We start from the raw sequence: 6,891 nt of genomic DNA, 5'->3' as shown, positions 1-6,891 counted from the left end.
GTTTATAAAATTGATGTTAATTCTCATTTCTAAACTAAATAATTGTACATGACAAAGTATGAATGGAATGATGGCTATACAGATAACAGATGAGGAATGAAGGGATGGAATGGAAGCTAGATGTTTAAGCAAAACCTTCCTTAGGTCTCTGAGAGAGATTGTGGTGTCTGGGTTGTAACATCAATTTGGCTGTATGGTTTGATAAGCTAAAATTTATTTATAAAGCCATCCAATTTACACACCCTTTTGTGTGATGGTTGTCCATCGGCACTCTGGACGAAAGTGGCCTGAGTGGTGAGGTTCACCGGACATCGAGACCACAGAATCCAAAGAGGCACAGCTCCCTTTGAATTCAGATTTCTAGTCCAGCCATGAGGTGCAACCAAGGTCTGCAGGTTAGAAGAGCAAGTTAAAAGAGCTCTTGTGTCCGTTATCACTCGCAAGCATTGAAGAGAGGATTTGACCTTGGGGGCAAAAGAGAGGACAGTCTCAAAATGATTGTTCACCCGACTGGCCTTATCAAGTGAACGGCGAAGACTGGCTAGACCAGAAAGTGTTTCCTGTATTTATCAAATGTTGTTTACAAATTTGATAAATCAGACTTTGACACGTTAAAAAGGCGTTACCAAAATACCTCAGAAATCACGCTTTCACTTAGATCCTCAGAGAGGCTAACTCTTAGTGTGAGATGTTATAGCAGTTATGTGAAGCAAAAATGTTAAACATTAACAATCTTATTATAATGTGCTGGATAGATTAACATTAAATCAACAGAACCTAATCTGGTGTAATTTAAGATCTGAAATGGATCATTGCAGAAAAAATATTAATTTTAACACATCATTGGTTACATTATTCAAACACTTTGGGATTTAAACAAATTGCTCATTCAACACATTTGATATCAACCTATAACTGGTAAATGGTCTGTATTTGATAAAGCGCCTTCTAGAGTCCTGGAACCCCCCAAGGCGCTTTACAACACAATCAGTCATTTACCCATTCACACACACATTCACACACTGGTGGGGATGAGCTACGATGTAGCCACAGCTGCCCTGGGGCGCACTGACAGAGGCGAGGCTGCCGAGCACTGGCGCCACCAGTCCCTCCGACCACCACCAGCAGGCAACGTGAGTTAAGTGTCTCGCCCAAGGACACAACGACGGCGACAGACTGAGCGGGGCTCGAACCTGCAACCTTCCTATTACGGGGCGAGCACTTAACTCCTGTGCCACCGTCGCCCATAAAGTTGTAAAGTCGTTTATGATTCAAGGAAGAGGAACTTTATTCAGAGTGAAAGTGCAGAAAGTCTCATCTTTTGCATGGGCCTTGTCTCCCAGCACTTATTATGCAAACTTATTGGGTTGCAAGGTCGTAGGTCATTGCTTTTCTTGTTTGGAGGCCAGACAGATGTAATGCGCCCCTGAATGTGTGACGTAGTTTGTGTTTGGAAATGAAAAGTTAATTTCTGGTCATTTTTGATGTAAACACTAGGTCATTGGTACGTAACATTAGAAAAATTTTGTTAGTTTTTTCTCATGCCTGTAAAGAGCTGCTCTGCACACTGGCTATTCACTTTCCCTACAAGTTCATGAACAATTTCAATCCTTCTTAAGGTATTCAGGTCATCCTTGCTGTTGCCTTGGTGGAAAATGTCATTCAAACAGTAGCGCTCAGCAGAATCAGTTACAGGATGGCCTACCTCGTCTTCGGGTAAGCTCACTGAAAGTTTTCTCTCAGGAGCTTGTCTAATGTTTTCTGCTGTGTGATCAAGCAATCAGCCCTCATGGATGGCAAAGGGTTCATCAGCAGAGCAATGATTGTTGATGTGACTTACTAGTCGCCTGGCGTAGTCGTACACTGTGATGTTGGCAAAACAAAACTTCCAGGATGGAAGCATACCAGCAAAGTCTCTTAGGCTCTCAGCTCTCAGGTTAAGCTTCACTGAATAGATTACTCCACATGGGCACGAGATCATTGACGTAATTTTCACTTTAGAAGTGTGTGTGTGTGTGTGTGTGTGGGGGGGGGGGGGGGGGGGGGGGGTCTTTACAGTATGTTCTAATGGGAAACAGGCTTCAACACAAATGGTTGTTTTCTGCTTGGTCCTAGAGCTCAACCAGTGCCAATTTAATATAAAGTAAAGATAAAAAGTGCAGGGGTGAAAACTTAACTTTGGAAAAAGTGGGGGGGACATGCCCCCCCCCCCCCCCCCATTACGTCCATGCACGAGATTACAGCCCACCCACCTAAAACAAGAAAGAGTTTCCCTACTTACGATGAAGCAGATTCAGTTATGTGACTGATCCTTGTTGTGTACTAAATGTAGTAGAAAATAGAATAAAATCAGCCTGTTTTTTCTTCTTTTCTTTTTTTGACTAGCAGACTCAGAAGTTCAGAAATGTGTCTCAGCTCCGATAGTTGCAATAATTTTATGGCTATATATTTTTTTCTTTTACAGCGTGCTGTCAGCCACTTACCAGATGCTCTGCAGACTTTTTCAAATACTTTGTTGTATGTTGCTCTAGAAGCCATCTTGTCCCGCAGACAAAGAACAAGGTCCATCTTTGAACCTCTGCTGTCAATGACACATTGCTTGCAAAGTTTCTTGATCTCAGGGAGCTTTCAAATAACAGAAAAATGGGTTAACATCAACTTTGTATTAACCTGGTCCACAATTAAGCCAAATGTGTATGTGAACGTACCTTTAGATTGAGAACTTCAAGAGCAAGCAGCTCTTCTGTGAGGAACTGGTCTGCGTCACTGCTTAGATCAGGCATGCAGATTTTCTCACTTTCTGTGTTGAGCTGATTGATTCTGTGCTGATTGTCTTGTCTGTGGTTCAATCCAGGTTGTGGTAAGTAGGTTTCACAACAAAAGGACTCTTGTAGCCAGCTGAAACAAACAAAGGAGGCATGCAAACATTATTTCAAGCATGTCTTCCACAGTTCCTGACACATTAATGCTTTAATGGTTTTTTTTTTTTTTTTGCTGCATGTTGCATATTCTTCAACTAAAATGGCCTCAGCTTACAAGTTTAAAGTCCACGACTAACTACTTCCATGGTCACAGCTTCCCAAAAGGAGTGGACATTCACTTCTTCATTGTAGTTCTGTGGTGGGTTTGGTATTTCACTAACTTCAGAAATATGAAGAAAATATTTGTGAAACATGAATTTCAAATGACTTGAACATTTCCGTTAACAGTTAAGTCTAACTACAGCTTAAGAAGCTAAAAATTTACCTGGCATGCTAAAAACACCTTTTTTATGGCGATCCATGACCACTAAAGCTGGATGGTACCCACATGAAACTCGTGCATGCAGGTAGTCATGATCACTTAGACCCTCGAACGATAGATATGCATGTAGAATCCGATCTTCGTTAGGAAAGCTCTCCCCTTCTGTGGGTTCAAAGATTTCAATGACATGACTGACATCAGTGTGAGTCCACAGAAATATGAGAACACAGTTAGAATATTTTGGAATATTTTAGTTATTTTTGGACAAATGTCAGTCAACATGTAAATTTAATTCAAAAATATGAACCTTACATTTTACACAACTAAAAGTAAAAGTATTAACTAACCTGCAGTGCTCAACCTCAACACAAGGCAAAAATGGATCTGGTAGCAAACAATCATCTAAATTGTGGACGCCATCTTGCCGGTCTTGATAGCTACACCATGTCACAGTTGGGGCAAACTTTCCTGTATGTCGATGTACCTCAAAGGATTAAATAAATAAAACATGTTACAGTTAAATCCTAGAGAAGAAGAAGAAGAAGAAGAAGAAGAAGAAAGTATCATTTCCATAGCGCCTCTCAAGATAAAAATCATGAGACGCTTCACAAAAACAAAAAATATAAAAATTGTAAAAACATAAAAAAGCATTTCGAAAATGTTTAAAAATATATTTAAAATGAGCAAGAATAAGCAATTGCGATTTAAAAGAAAAAATGTAAAGAAAGAGAGAGAGTGAATAGGAAAGAGGGAAATCAGTGGATCCTGAGGAAGGTGGGATAGGTGGGAGAGCAGAATAAAGAGAGAGTGATGAAGAAGGTCATACAGAAGCCATCTTGAACAAGTGAGTCTTCAGCTGTTTTTTAAAGGAGACCACTGAGTCCACTGATCTCAGGCTCAGGGGGAGAGAGGTCCAGAGTCTGGGGGCCACAGCAGCAGATGATCTGTCACCTTTGACCTTTAGCCTGGTGCTGCACAACCAGTAGGCTTTGGTCACTGGACCTCAGGAACCTGCTGGGGTTGTAGGGACTAAGAAGATCACCAATGTAAGATGGTGCTTGTCCATGTAAGGCCCTATAGACCAGAACCAGGATCTTGAAATGAACCCTGAAGTTGACTGGCAGCCAGTGAAGCTGGAGGAGAAGCGGGGTGATGTGGGTGTGTTTGGAGGACTTGGTCAGAAGCAGAGCACAGGCGTTCTGAACCACCTGTAGACGGTTCAGGGAGGTTCTGCTCAGACACGTGAAAAGAGAGTTACAGTAGTCTAAGCGTGAGGAGATGAAGGTGTGGAGAACTGTCTCAAGTTCAGAGCGGGACAGAATGGGACTCAGCTTAGCAACGTTCCTGAGATGGAAGAAGGAAGAGCCAACAAGAGAACTGACATGAGAATCCAGGGTGAGAGCTGGGTCAAAGGTCACGCCAAGACTCCTGACAGAAGGTTTGGTGTGAGAAGCAAGCTGACCAAGAGAGTCTCTGACTTTGAGAACCAGCTTGTCTGGGGCACAGATGAGGATCTCAGTCTCATCTTCATTCAGCTGAAGAAAGCTCCCAGCCATCCAGGTTTTGATAGAGTCTAAGCAGGTGTGTAACAGCTGCAGCTTACACATCTCATGGGGCTTAAAGGAGATGTACAGTTGGATGTCATCTGCATAAAGATGGTGGGAGATTCCTTTGAAGGAGCTCAGGATGTGCTGAAGAGGAAGCAGATAGAGGAGGAAGAGCAGAGGCCTATTCTAGCTCTAGAGACCTAGAGCTAGAATGATGAAAACTACAGTTAACTGCATTTATAATCAAACCATAGAAAATTGCAAACCCTTAACTGCACCATCATGAGTCACTATTTTAGCAGTTGCAGTTATGAGCTGAGGACCAACAAGAGCGTTCTGACCACATTCTGTGCATGCGGTCTCTTGGTGTCTCTGCTGCTGGTGATCAGTAGTAGTGTTTCCAGAAGATTAGAAGGTATTTTCTTGTGAGCAATCAAATACTTGATCATCCTTTCAGCTGCTGGATCTGAGATCGATGCAATCTCCTCTCGGCATTTTGTAACAGCTGCTCCACACATTACATCCTTCTCTGGACTTTGGGCTGTTTTCAACATGTCTGGCAGTCTTTCAAACAGATGCAGCTTTGCTGTAGCCTTGTGTATGCAGGACTCCTTTCCTTCTGTGAAGGGACAATGCAGGGTGTTTGTTGTTGTTGTTGTTGTCATGGGTAACAATCACTCTATAGTCTACAAAAACAAGCTGTTTTTGGTTCAAAGACAGAGACATGAAATGTAGTTTCTGTTCCGCTGAAACTTAAAAGAACTGACAAAGGTGTCCTACTTGCAAATGTTTCCTGCAGTTTTTTTTACAAGCTTTTCTTCAACTCCAGACTGAATCATAGGTTATCAACCAGTTCATCAAGTGTAGATTCTGAAAGATATCCTTCAGAGTCTGTGGGACGGGGGCTGAAATTTGGTGACTCGTCATGTTCACACTCCGCTGGGCAAAGTGAGCATTCAGCTGACATCTGTCAAGTTCACATTCTGATCTCTGAAACTGTGTTGTTCATTACGTGTATAGGTTTGGATGCACCGTAAAAGACTTCTGAACAGCAAAGATATCTTTTTTGGTATCAACACACTGACTCCGTAGATGACGACTATGTGAAATCTGATCTACATTGTTCTGGGGTTTCCTTCTCAAATGAAATCAAAGATTCAATGTCAGACGACAGATTTTGCATGTAATCATTTCTCCTGACCTTGTGCTAGCTTTCGTCAGCTGCACAGGTATTTGAGCTGCTGTGGCTGGCCGGACAGGTAGAGGTGTTGCTAAACGATAATGGTTTCAGTGCCACTGTGTGGTTCACCAAATGACTCACAAATCGGTCCCTTCTTCTAAATGTTGATGAACAATATGGACAGTGAAAATGAGATGTGCCACCCAGCTCCTGGTGCAATCTACTGTCATCTCCCGCCTCGACTACTGCAATGCCCTTCTAACTGGTCTTCCAGGCTGTACTGTGAGACCTCTTCAGATGGTCCAGAACGCAGCGGCGCGTCTGGTCTTCAATCAGCCAAAAAGAGCACGCGTCACCCCTCTGTTCATTGAGCTCCACTGGCTACCGCTAACAGCACGCTTCAAATTCAAATTGCTAACACTAGCATACAAAGTCCGAGATGGTACGGCTCCCATCTACCTGAATCCTCTTGCAAAGGCTTACGTCTCGGCCCGGCCGCTCCGGTCATCACAGGATCGTCGGCTAGCGGTGCCTACACCACGCTCAGGACAATCCAGACTCTTCTCATGCATCGTTCCACAAATGTGGAATGACCTACCAAGCACTACCAGAACAGCGGCTTCCTTTTCAATTTTCAAGAAACTCCTGAAGACCCTGGAGAGCATCTTCTAAACTACCCCCCCCCCCCCCCCCGCACCCGTCCCCCCTCTCTACTGTCCACTCCTTGTTCCCTCCTCTCCATGACTGATGTCAAGTTGTTGTTGTTATTATTGTTGTTAGCCTCAAGGGCAAAATGACGATTATCACTTGTAAGTCGCTTTGGACAAAAGCGTCTGCTAAATACATAAACAGGGTAGAGATACAGAATTCTGCAATAAACCAAAAAAAAAAGAATAATATACGTTAATAAATGTATATTTA

At 42.8% G+C, this 6,891-nt stretch overlaps 1 long non-coding RNA gene across 1 annotated transcript; it reads right to left on the bottom strand.

The window, feature by feature from the left end:
* Positions 1–2,768: 2,768 nt before the first annotated feature.
* Positions 2,769–3,377, bottom strand: LOC107396511 (uncharacterized). The gene is made up of 3 exons (XR_011516817.1): positions 3,247–3,377; positions 3,037–3,141; positions 2,769–2,898 (listed from the first exon to the last, which is right to left on the bottom strand). It is a non-coding gene; the product is annotated as an uncharacterized lncRNA (long non-coding RNA).
* Positions 3,378–6,891: the final 3,514 nt, after the last annotated feature.

Source organism: Nothobranchius furzeri, chromosome 16 (genome assembly GCF_043380555.1).
Source record: "Nothobranchius furzeri strain GRZ-AD chromosome 16, NfurGRZ-RIMD1, whole genome shotgun sequence".
NCBI lineage: Eukaryota > Metazoa > Chordata > Actinopteri > Cyprinodontiformes > Nothobranchiidae > Nothobranchius > Nothobranchius furzeri.
Note: the sequence above shows the minus strand (reverse complement) of the source record. Positions and strands in the feature narration are given on the sequence as shown.